Source organism: Saccostrea echinata, unplaced genomic scaffold (assembly GCF_033153115.1).
Source record: "Saccostrea echinata isolate AGI-Se365-2 ecotype Australia unplaced genomic scaffold, CSIRO_AGI_Sech_v1 ptg000014l, whole genome shotgun sequence".
Taxonomy (NCBI): Eukaryota; Metazoa; Mollusca; class Bivalvia; order Ostreida; family Ostreidae; genus Saccostrea; species Saccostrea echinata.
In genome coordinates, this window is record NW_026889763.1 from 18,349,602 (window position 1) to 18,363,487 (window position 13,886).

A 13,886-nucleotide genomic window follows, 5' to 3' on the forward strand; every position below is an offset into this window, starting at 1 on the left:
ACCAGGGAATGGCAAGATAGGAAATGGTTGAATGAATCATCAAGTACGTGTATAAACAACACATGAACGTAAACAGTGTATCAAAAGGAGAGTAAAAACAAGTCAATCAGATTTAAACAACATAGAAAACAGTATATGTGACAACACATCTGACATGCCTCCTCATTGATTTTTAATATTTTAACAACATAAACTGTCAGTTCAATATCTAGTATACAAGACACAATCCAGATTAGGGCAAAATTTTAATCTCCAATATAATTTGACGCAAATTCTTTATCAATGTACGTATAAGTATTAACAAAGTCATTCTAGGTACTAGTATCTGACAAAAAAACCTCAATGCTGTTGGGAAAACACATTGATAATGAATCACTTACCTTAAAGTTTGTCAAACATTGAGAAATTGCTGAAATGTAAACACGATCTACTTTTTTATGACACTGAAGAGTGTCAATAAGGGACGTAACTCCAGGATAGGTTAATCAGCTGTTTAAAATGTCATCATGGTCATTTCTCTGTTGAGTTGCAATATTCTTGCATTTCATTTAATTATTAAGTTGAGAAACATATTTTTTTTCAGGATTTTAAAAACATATATTAAACTTCTATGAAAAACATTGTTTTTCACACATGTCACAAACAAAATTAAATACATGTAGATCAATAGTGAAAAACAGAATTTTCTTTTGATTAAGCATTCCAGATGGATTTACAGAATTATGCCCCTTTTCTATAGTAATTCCAGAGCTAATTAATTAAATCAAGTCAATGTTATGCTTTACGCTCATTAGATTTTCTTAGATTTTTTTTTACTGCATATATTTTGTAAATGTTAGATTATGTTTATTATGTTGCAATTAGTTTGACGTTTGGCATATATTTTATACTAAACTGACAGGACTACTAAGAATTGTTAGAAGAAAAAAATGGTTTAAATTTATAGTTGCGATTTTATGCCAAGATATTTTACAATCGTTGATTTTCGGTTATCATCCACGAAAGTGGGTGTAAAACAAAACAGAAAATGATTTAAAACAAAGATTCTTAAATTATGAATAAACTAGAATTAAAAAATATAAAGAGTATTACCAAACAAATTCTCCAGATATGCACTTTAATGTTAGTTTCTGAGTATGCAGAGGCTCATGCACTTTTTCACCAATCAAATTCAAGTTTCCACGCATATATAAATAGTCAAATTCGTTGATTTCTGTACTCATATCTATAAAAAGATGTCAATTGTAAACCCTGATAATCGATAAATATTCGTATTTGTATGTAATCTACAACTACATTTTTAGATTTAAAAAAAATCCTACATGCAATTTAGTGATGCCTCTTTATCAATCGCATCTTGTCGGTCCTTTCTGGCAACCTTGGAAAAACACCCCGAGGTTGCTTTTCCGCTCGTCAGAAAAGACCAAGAAGTTGCGATTGACCTCGTAGAAAATTAATCCTTTCCACGTAATTTGGAAATTTACAATACCAACTTATCTTCAACTCGAAATTTAGATATATCGACGACGTATATTATCAATTAGCAATAGTTACTTCCATTCATACGTCGATTCGACATATCCCAGTGAACTTGTATGAAATATATGGAGATAACGAACAGTATTGAAGCTCAAAAGTGCATTAAACAATACATAAAGGAGCACCTCCAAAACATCAGAGGTGGGATCAGGTGCCATGGAGGAGTGAGCATCCCCTGCCGACCGGTCACACCCGCCGTGGGCTCCTTGTCATGATCGGGAAATAACTGAAAAATCCGTCGACAATTCAGTGTGTAAATAATGGCTAACAATTATTATGAAAAACGTCAGTCAGCATTTGACTCAATAATAAATTGTATTTGCTGACAAGGTCATTGTTTCGACCATAGAACTTATGAAATGATGACTTTAAACGAGACTGCTGATATTCTTGTTTCATCAACTGAGACACCACAGAGTCTGATATATCTGTTTCATTTTGGGATATTTTACTACAAAAAGATGTTGATGGTAACCCGTCAACAAAACTTTATGATAAACGTGATGACTTCAATTGTTCTATAGTCAACCCCCCTTACTCATGTAGCAATATACCTTTATCATCTGTATATGGGGTTTATGCCACCCAGTTGATTCGATACGCAAGAGCATGCTCTACGTACGATCAATTTTTAAAACAAGGCAAGTGATAAACCAACAAGAATATGAAGCAAGTCTCGTTTAAAGATATCATTTCGTAAGTTCTATGGTTGATACAATGACCTTATCAGCAAATACAATCTATATCATTAGGTCAAATGCTGACTGACGTTTTTCGTAGTAATTGTTAGGCCATTACTTACACTGACATTTCTATTTTTGCGTTTACCCGATCATGACAATAGGGAGCACACGGCGTGTGACCGGTCGACAGGGATGCTTACTCATCCATGGCACCTAATTACACCTCTGATGTTTTTTGAGGTCCGTGTTTACTCTAGATCTGCTCCCGATTCATATTGTTGAAATGGACTACGAGCTTGAATACTGTTCGTAATCTCCATATTTCATTTACACCACTTTTCGTTAAGAATCCAGAATAGGTAGGGTAGATCGAACTCTCTTTTGTTGATTGGAATGTTTAAAGTTTTTAAGACGGGAATGCGGTTTTGTAGAATTTCATCCTTAGAAAGTGAACTGTGGGTATAAGTAGGATTACCAGACGTAGAATTATAACCATGTTCTTCTAAAATAAAGTTGCAATATGAGCCTCATAGACAAAGATGATATTGGTACAAGCCTTGTCTGCTGGAACCATAACATACTGTTCATGTAGTCTTTTTAATTCTTTTATCACTTCTGATTTAGTGAAAACGGAAGGATTTATTGTACGCATATTGCCTTTAAACTTTTAATTAAGATTCTTAAATATGTTTCTAAACACTTAACCCATTCTGACAAAGTGTCCATGTCTCCTACTTCATATATCGCCGATCATCTGGCATAATCCTCGACAGAATACATAATAGTTATGAATTTCTGTCGCCAGTTGAAAGATGGAGGCTCCTTGTATTTAGGATATTTTAAAATTGCATTTAGGTCAACATTTCAAACTATATTTACATTACCAGCGGGACTATAGTTGAAAAGAGAGAGAGAAATATATTGATACTAGTATATTTCTCAATGAATTATATAGAGAAAACCCGGGCTTATACAGAAGTATATCAGCCCGCTCGTGCTTTTGCATTTGCAATTGTGACGTCACAATATATTTTTCCGTCTCTCCATTCTTTAAAGAATGTATATTCATTTCTCAAATATGCTATATACTACAATGTTGCAAGGATGTTTAAAACCAAAATACAAATCCATTCATTTGAGTAGGAATAACGATTTTCAGTGTTCTGTAATTGACGACAATGAGACCACAGCCCCTTTCCCTGTGATGACCTGCGTCAAACAAGGATGCTGTATGTCAGGTTTCTTGTTCCTCCTGGTGATAGACTGGGTGATGCAACAGACAATCAGAGAAGAGAGAACGGGAATTCGATGGGTCTTCCTCACTATTCTTGAAGACCTTGATTTTGCGGACGACATTGTCCTTCTGTAACCAACAATGAACCATCTTCAGTCCAAAACTGGAAGACAACTCAGCAAAAGTTGGGATGAAGCTGAATGCCAAGAAATGCAAAGTGATGAAGATAAACAGCAAGAGTGAATCCAGCCTAATAGTCGGAAACAGTGAAGCCGAAGAGGTGGACAGCTTCACTTACCTTGGCGCCAATTTCACCAAAGACGTTGGAGGTACTGCTGACATCAGGAAGAGAATAGCATTGGCCGGCACATCCTTCAGGAGGCTAGCCAACATCTGGAAGGCCACAGACATCAGTTGTAAGATATCAAAGTCTCCCTCTTCAAGAGCCTGGTCCTCTCCGTATTGTTATATGGATGTGAGACTTGGAAGCTTGCCAAGACAGAGGAAAAGAGGATTGACATCTTTCAGACCAAGTGCTTTAAAAGGATTCTCAAGGTCAGATGACAGCAGCATATCCCAAACAAGACAGTCCTGGAGATGACAGGAGCAGAAAACATCAGTGGAGAGGTGAGAAGGAGGAGATAGAATTGGACCGGCCATGTGCCGAGGAAGGATCCAGCAGATGACTGTGTTGTGGCCCTTGGGTGGACGCCTGAGGGGAGAAGGAAGCGAGGCCGCCCCAAGACAACACAGCGGCGGATAGTGGAGGTGGAGCGAAATGATGCGGACTGGAAGTCTTGGAACACAGCACGCTGTGCAACCTCGGACCGGCCCCAGGGGAAGAGCAAAGTTCAGGCCTTTTGTGCATTCTGGCAAGAAGAGAATTAAGGTTAAGGTAAGGAGTAGGAATAAATTGCATTTGCTCTAAATTATGTAATAAAAAGGTTATTAACTGAATATCGAGAAATATGACAGTCCTAGGTCTTTGCAGTGACTTTCCATGCATATGAAATTAACAAATGTTGGTTTTAGCCTAAAAACATAAACACCCTGCAAGTAACCCGCAAGCTCGGTCCGCTTTACCGCGCAAAGACCTCGGCGGGCATGTATTCCTGATATTCAGTCAATAACCTATAATTAACATTCACTAGACTTCTCGTTCATATACAGTACTTTTGAAGAATCTATCTGACTAATTTTCAATGTCAGAATATCTCAAAAGGCAGGAAACAGGAAAAAACTTAACAACCATTTCCAAAATATGTTAAAAAATGTTCCTAAGTTATTTCCTTGTCTATATAAAAACTTCAGGAAAAACAATATTGGCCAGAGCTAATTGATATTGTGTTCAAACCCGAGTTATACTGGTATTGCAAATGCCTTAGACTGTCCTCAAAATGAAAAGTAAATCGAAAAAAATTGACCAAAAATATCTATGACACTTTAATAAATTTTTTTCTATAAAAAAAAATACTAGTACCCCTCTCCTAAGATAAAGAATTTCTGTATTACAATCCCAATAAAAACAATATGTGTTTGTGTAACATTGATGTCCCTGTCAAGGTCAAGCGTTCAAAAATGTTGATACCCAAAGAAAGGTCTTCTCACAAAGAATACACGTGTGCAATATTATACCCCTAGTACTAACCATTCAGAAAACATAGCCAAGGTTAATGTTTTTCAAAAAATAGGTCATACTCGAAGGTCAATGCCATAAGGCCAAAAAATAATGGCATCAAAAAAAGGTCTTGTCACGAGGAATGCACAAATGAAATATGAAAGCCCGAGCTGCAACCGTTCAAAAGTTATAGGCAAAGTTAACATATTTTTCAAATGAAGGTCAAACTCAAGAGTCAAGGTCATGAGGTCAAAAATGTTGGTACTCAAGGAAAGGCCTTCTCACAAGGAATACACATGTGATATGTGAAAGTTCTATCACCCACCGTTCAAAAGTTATGGCCAAGATTAAAGCTTTTCAAAAGTAGGTCAAACTCAAAGTTCAAGGCTGAAAGGTAAAAAAAATATTGGTGCCCAAAGAAAGTTCTGAACACATTGAATAAACATATCAAATATAAAGCATTAGTCCCAACCGTTCAAAAGTTATGGCCGAGGTTAAAGTATGATAAGATTTTGCAAAAATAGGTCAAAACCCAAGAGCAATAGGATTAATATGTTGTTCTCAAAAGAGAGGTCATGTAACAAGGAATACGCATGTGAAATATGATAACCCTAGCACCAACCATTCAAAAGTAATGGGCAATGTTGAAGTTTTTGCGGACAAACATATAAATGGACAGTCGGACAGACCAAGAAACTATATGCCCTCGAATCTTCGATTTCGGGGAGGGGGTGATTTTGAAACTGATTCAGTATTAACCTGTATTGTTTGAAAACTTTTCCTCCAATAGTTATAAATTAAGCAAAATTTATATGTCAAAAACTACTATTATAGCAAAGCGTCTACGTTTGATTTGGTATTTTCCCAATTATTGAACAGATACATGTACATTGTTAATTTTATTACATTGGGTTTTTTCTAGTTTAGTTTAAATTTTTTTAAATTATCGCCAACGAGTAAATTTAAAAAAAAAGAGAGACTATGCACAAAAGTGCATGTGTTTAAAAGGTTTGTAGTTCGATCTCTTTTAGCAAAAGTTAATGTGAATAAAAACTGTGAATCTCTCTCTGGCAACTTAATGCACATTTTCAAGAATTCTACAATCTAAAGCATATTATTTAAAACAAAATAACAAATTATGGCCTCACTGAAACTCTATGCATATCTACCTACTTATTGAAAAAGTGTTCCATTGACCATTTTGTATTTTGTGAGATAAATTAAGGGACAGGACCCCACCTCATACCAAAGAAATATGAAGATAACGATATATATATATATATATATATATATATATATATATATATATATATATATATATATATATATATATATATATATATATATATATATATATATATATATATATATATTAAGGCCATTAAGGATTCATATTACAAACAAATGGAAAGAAAACAAGATAACAAAAAATAACTAGCACTACTGAAGCCTATATATTTACAATTTACAAGTTTAATTTGAATTTTAAAAAACCAATTGATATGAAACAAAAGAGAGAATTGTATTATGAACTCATGATCACAATACGTGCAACATATTTAAATCAGCATATAATCTTAGAAAACATGCCATAAAAATAGCTCAACACAAACATAACGGAAAAAGTGCTCGATAAACTGGTGTCTTCAACAATGAAAAAGGCCTTTCCTAACATCCGATGCTATTTCAACAAATGAAGTTGAAGAGATTATACTACATGTATTTATGTAATGTTCCGCATTATATAGGTATTATGCAATAAAGGAAAAATACAATACAACACATCCACAATGAAATAAACATTAAATCAAAATCTCCAAAGACCCCCCTATACCCACTCATTGAAATGATTTTAAGATAAATAGGGAAGAAGTATTTCTAGAAAGCTGCCTTCGTATTACCGATAGAAAAAAAACACACTGTCTCAAAGTAGAGCCTTTTATAAAATGCAGGGCTTAAACTGCACCTAGTAAACTGCACCACACCAGGACAGGGACAAGGTACACTAAAAAATTAACACAATCATCCTCAGCATCACTGTTAAGGCTGCATAAAGGAGGCGGGGTCTAATTTATACGGGAAATTCTTGCGCAAAAATAACAATTCTTCATAATATCAGAAAATAATAATTTGTGTATCAGGTTTTTCCTGTTGCCTGTTTAAGTGTATACGTGTCTAGCTCTGACTTGATTGGCTTGTCACCAGTCAGCTAAGATTTGCAATATATATTCTTACAAAAATAAATAATCATTCATCTTTTTTTCTCCATACGCGTTACTGAAATAAAAGCACGAGTTTATTTCCTCATTTTATCTCATTTTATCTCTTTCAGAAAAACTGTAAGACATAAAATAGAATTTATGTAATTTGATTATTTTCCACTTTAATTGAATATTTAAGGAAACATTTCCAAACACCAGAGACGTAAATAGAATGACTTCTGTAATAAGAAATATTAATTATTCCCAACCTTATGATATACCGTAAAAGTTTATATAAGATGTAAAACATAAAGCATGCTTAATTAATATTAATGGAACAAGCAAACACTACATTTTACTCTGGTTTCTTCGGTTGTAGCAGAAATCCATCTAATCTTATGAGGACTCAGGACGAACTTACAAGATGTAATTGAAACATCAAGATGTAGATTTTCAAATGTAGGAAAGATAAAGAATTACTCAAACATCCTTTTAGGGCTTACAGTTTTTTAAAAAAAATTGTTTTGCCCTCCCGACTGACCGGCTAAAAATAGCCCGACTCAACACTTTTTTAAACCACCAGGAAACGATGACTTATTTTTAATCCTGAATTTTCCCATCCTGTCAATATGTATGTTGAAATTTTTTAGGAAAAAAATTCCCACCTACCTACCGAAAAACATTATTTTAAAGATGGCTTAGTATAATATATGTCTACTCTTCCATCTGATTCAAAATGATTTTTATTATGAAAGCGTGACAGGGATCACATTGAGTTTTGAAACTTCAGAGAGGAATAAATTTAGCTTGAAACGATTTCAATTTGCTTGAGATGTTCTGCTCAATGACTTCATGAAATCCATACTTTATTAACAAACACAAAGAATTCAATTTAAAAAATAAATACATGTACAAGTAAATAAAAATAATTGTCCTTTATTTTTATAACAAAAGTTTTACGTTTTAGAAGTTAAAAATACTTCAATACTAGATGTTCTAAGCGGAAATATGTTTTGAAATAAAAGAATTTAACAAAATGACAGAAAATTGGTTTTCATAATATCAAAACAGAGAATTGAAATGATACTACTCAAGGAATTAATGCCCTAGATTAAATACATCATTTTTTGCTGAAAGCGACAGAGACCTCAATTTGGCAAATTGTTGACTATGTGATTTAATAAATAAAACATAGGTAATTAAAGCGCACCTCAACAAATGTTATCCTTCACCCTATAACTATAGTCCTGTTGGACACGTTATTACTTGTGACGTAAATATACTAGTAGTTAATAATGATTAACTAGATCACTAATTTTAAAAGGTCCTAAATATAGGGAACCCCGATCCTTTAACTGGCGTCGTAATTTCATACATATTATGGATTCTGTAGAGGATTACGCCAGGCGTTGGGTCATACATGAAAAAGAAGACCTTGACACTTTGTCAGAATGGATTAAATGTATCAGATATATGTTAAAATCGCGCATTAAACGATTGACGGGCCGTGTGAAAACCATCTATCCTTCTGTATTCAATAATTTAGAAGTGAAAAAAAGAATTAGATAGATTACACGATCAGTACGTACTGATCCCTGCTGACAAAGCAGGTAACAACAATGTCTTTGTTTGTAAGGCTCATTATATAAATTGTATTTTAGAGGAACTAGGATTTAATTCTACAAGTGGTAATCCAACTTATACCCATAGCTCCCTTTCTAAGGAGGAAATTCTTCAAAATCATATGTCAGTTTTGAATATTTTTAATATTCCAAACAACAAAAATGAATTTGAATTACCATATCTATGTTGGATTCCGAAACTTCATAAAAATCCTTACAAACAAAGATACATAGCGGGTTCCAGTAAATGTTCTACCAAGCCTCTTTCTTTACTCCTCAATAAGATATTAAGAGTAGTGAAGGAAAAACTTCAAGAGTACTGTGCAACAATATATTCGAGAAGTGGTGTAAATCAGATGTGGATACTAAAAAATTCTAATGAACTTTTGGAACATTTGAAATCACAAAATTTACCAAAATCAACAACATAAAAACTTACGACTTATCAACTTTATATACAACTATTCCTCACGATACATTAAAGTCCAGACTTTCTGACATCGTGGACAGCTGCTTTTTCAATAAAAATGGAACTCGTAAATTTACTTACCTTGTCGTTGGTCATTTGCAAAATTACTTTGTTAAAAAACAATCTGATTGTACACACAAGTACTCTGAAGTTGACATTAAAAAGATGCTTGAGTTTCTGATTGACAATAACAATGTGGTTTTTGAAGACCAAGTGTCTCTCTTGGTTACTTTAATTGTTGATGTCTTGAAATGTATTAGAAATGTACATCCATGTACACCAGATTATTACATTCAACTACAAAGCAAGGGGAGGACACTTTCGATTTGCATATATTTTACAAGACGTCGGAGGTTTTATCTTTTTTTCTTTAAATATTTTGTTGCCTGTCACCAGAAAATGTATATTTTTGTAATTGTACACTTAAAATTAGCAAAACCCTGAAGTGAAACTGACATTTTCTAAAATAATAGCAGGAAAACAAGGTCCATTTGGCATGGTATGGTTTAATCAATAAAAACCAGACTAAGTCCACGACATAAACATATATAGCTTATTTTGTCTCGATATGAATCAAAAAGCATCTTCCCCGGGATATAATGCAACATAAATTAGCAAAGTTTCTAAGGTACATTTTATTCATCCGATTCAAATACAAAGAAGGACAACTTTGAAACTCCTCTGTAAATTTCTTACCGAGTGTTTATAGGTTTACTATTCACTGTTTAATAATTGTCTACAAGTGAAGGTTCCAATACAAGTGTTCGTTTAATAGTGATAAGTTTTGTTTTGTTTAACAATCCAAAAACACCTGGTAATGTAAATCAGGTAATTTGCATTTTAAAAAGCCCTTTTATGGCGGTTTAAATCTTTCAACTGTTAAATCTTTATCAAGAAGATATACATGTATATGTACTTGAAATAAAAAAAAATACTCTCTCTATTAAATTCCGATTTTTTTTTTCATGAGAAATTTACTAGTATCTATCAATTTGTTCTATTCGAACAAGAAGAAGAAATATAGAGTTGAATTTTCTGTATCCATGATAGTAAACTTAATACATGTACGTTGATAGGGTGTGAACTGTTTATATTGTACATGGTTTTAAGTTGGTTTGTTATTTCAGCTTTACAGCAGAATGTAAAAATATACTTATGGAATGATGTATAAAAAAGTAAATTCAAGGTATTTGTTTCCTACTATTCATCATCAATAACAAGTAAGAACAACAATGGAGGAAAACGATCCACTGTTCCCGAATAGCCTTCAACTTACATGACTTAAGACATGGAAAAATGTTCTAATTCAATTCAATTCACTTTATTGACAATTACCATGTCGGCATACATTCATGACATAAAACGAATTAACAAGAATAATACATACATATACAAAATGACAAATGTGAGTTGAACAAAATAATGTAGAGTATATTCACATATTTCTAAGTATTCATTGCTGACTTTCTTTTCTGGTGTCAAAGCACTTTTTCAAAAAACAACATATCCTTCTAGCAGTTGTAATATTTGTAGGATTGACAATTTTTCTAATGGGATTATCACTAGTTTATGTGTTTACATTAAATATATCAGTATAATTGCATCTAAATTGGTCATACTTTGAACAGTATAGAACAAAATGTTTTTCATCTTCAATAAATAATTTACATGAATAGCATAAACGTTTTTCTCTAGGAATAGGGGGTTTACAGTATCTGCCCGTTTCAATATACAATGGATGGGCACTGATCCTTAATTTTGTTAATACAGATCTAAAACTTTTCTTTAAAGGCAGCTTTAAATAACTTTGCAATTTGTATTCATTTTGAATTACAATTTTACTATAAAAAGCTAACTTTCCAGAGTTTGATTTGCTTATATTTTTCAGTTGTTCATGTATCTTGTTTTGGTAATGCTCTTGTAATTTGTTTTTCAAGGTTGTGTGAGAAATATCCAAAGAAGTGATATTTAATTTTTGTAGTAATGAAGACAGTTTTCTTTGCCAAGATATTCTAGATACAAGTTTTTTGTCTTCTTTAAATGCAGAAATCACTAAATAATTATTATAATCATGTTTGTTTTCCATTTCCTTAAGTCTCTTAAAATATTTAAACACATATTCATAACATAAATAGTACAAAGGAAAACGACCCAATTCACATAAAACAGCAAGATTTGATGCCTTTCTATGTACCCCTAGTATGTCTTTAAATATTAAGTGTTGTGTTTTTTCAAAAGGAAATTGGTCTGAAGACATTAAATCACATTTGAAGTCAGTTATCCATACTTCAGATCCATATGTAATAATTGGTATTATCATTGACTGGTATAATTTTAACATAATTTCAGCTGAAAAATTAATGTTTGCAGGAAAATTTGATTTAATAGCATAATATGCTTTCCTAGCACGTTCTGGTAGTTGTTCAGCTGCAAATTTCATTTTTCCATCAGATCTGAACACAACACCCAAATATTTATATTCATTCGTTATGTTAATCATTTGGTGATTGTAATAAAATCTAAATGATGTTTCATCATCTGTTTTTCTTGAAATAATTATAACATCTGTTTTATCCATATTAACACACAATTTCCAGTCTGAACAATATTTTCCTAAAACATCTATACAGTTTTGTAGACCAACTTCTGATTCTGATACAAGGACCAGATCATCAGCAAAAAACATATGTATTATTGGCATAGTATCTAGATATGCAGGATTTGTGCTTACATTTTTAAGATAATTCACAAAATCATCAACAAAGATATTGAAAAGTGTTGGACTTAAATTATCACCTTGTTTGACTCCTCTATTAGCTTTAAATTTTTCACTCATTTGATTGTCCTTTTTACAAGAATAGTATGTATTTGTATACATGTCTGTCAAAAGTTTGAGAAAGTTACCACCAATACCCTTTTTATTCAATTTGTATAAAAGTGCAGATCTCCACACAGTATCAAATGCTTTTGAAAAATCTACAAAGCACACATATAAATTCTGTTTCTTTGTATAAAGATATTTGTTTACAAGTGTTTTTAGTACAAATATATTGTCAGTGGTCCTATGACCTTTTCTAAATCCAGATTGATATTGACTTAGTAGGTTATTTGACTCAAGATAATTATCTAAGCGTTTAGGGTTAGACTTCTATGTCATAACAAAATGAAATGAATGGGTTTCCAAAAAAAATATCTTATTTTAACAATTCTCTGCGATATATACAATATCGTAATATTAATTATTAAAGTACATATATTTTTTACATTTAAAAACCCACGTAAAAATTTGACCTTAAAGTTAGTTTGAAAAATAAATCCTTTTTTTCGATAGACTAAAAGAAAGATTTGATTTTCAAAATACCTTTAAATGAAATGTAATGAAACTCAATGTGCTCCAATGTAAATGCATCATACAAAGAAAGACAACTTGCAAATTTTATATTTGTATTATATATGACGAGGTGGCCGAGTGGTTAAGGCGATGGACTGCTAATCCATTGGGGTCTCCCCGCGTGGGTTCGAATCCCATCCTCGTCGGATATTTCTTTTGTAAAAGGGGATTGGGACATTTGTGGTGAAACCAAAGTGTATATTACAGCCATCCACAAATACAGTGGTATTTTATATTCTCTTTGCAAAAATCACTTTTTTCAAAAGCTAAAAATATAAAAATGCTACTTAAGAGATAGTTCGTTCATTTTACGTCCCTTCGAGAAATCTTCAGTTATAACACTATCAATTGTCTCTGGAAAGTTGCAATTTTAGTGAGTCCAGCTTCAACTGCGACACAGGGCCTCAAAGTTCAGATATACCGACGACGTTTCATCAACAATATATATTTTTGTTCATATTTCGACTTCAATTATTCATGTGAACTTGAAATAAAAGATAATACATAGTCTGCTACTGTGTGTTTTGTTGGATGTTTTATTGACTGTGTAATTAAAGTAAATGACCAATTTATAAGTAAAGTCAGTAAACTATATGACAAACAGGAGGATTTCAGCTAATCCATCGTTAACCTTCCCTACTTATATGGTATTATTCCATTATTACTGCATGAGGTGTATTAGTCTCCCTAAACTGATTATGTACACAAGAGCATGATTTGAGTAAAATTAATCTTTAAAACGAGACATCCTCCTGACAAATTAGCTTATGTTACAGGGTTCCTGCAGACTTGCTTAAAGTACATTTTACAAATATTTGATTCGTTTATTTCATGGCCGTAGGAATTTGGGCACGGGGGGGGGGGGGGCGTGTCCCCCTATAATTTTGCCGATATATATAATACTATAGAAAACATAGCTAGTTTATGCTTGTGCTCCATCATTAATAACGTCTTAGGATTTTTTTCCTTGTCAATGAATTTTTGGTAGTTGATAGTGCTCCCCAACTGAAAATGTATGATTGTGCCCCCTCCCTAAACTGAAATTGCTTCCCACGGGCCTGTATATGATCTTGTTTATAAAATCAACCTGGCGTCGAGTTGTATTTTTAGACTGGCATCTTTCAAACCA

General features: G+C 32.8%; 1 non-coding gene across 1 annotated transcript; it reads left to right on the forward strand.

The window, feature by feature from the left end:
• Positions 1 to 12,821: 12,821 nt before the first annotated feature.
• On the forward strand, positions 12,822 to 12,903 carry Trnas-gcu (transfer RNA serine (anticodon GCU)). The gene has a single exon. It is a non-coding gene; the product is annotated as a tRNA-Ser (tRNA).
• The last annotated feature ends 983 nt before the right edge of the window (positions 12,904 to 13,886 follow it).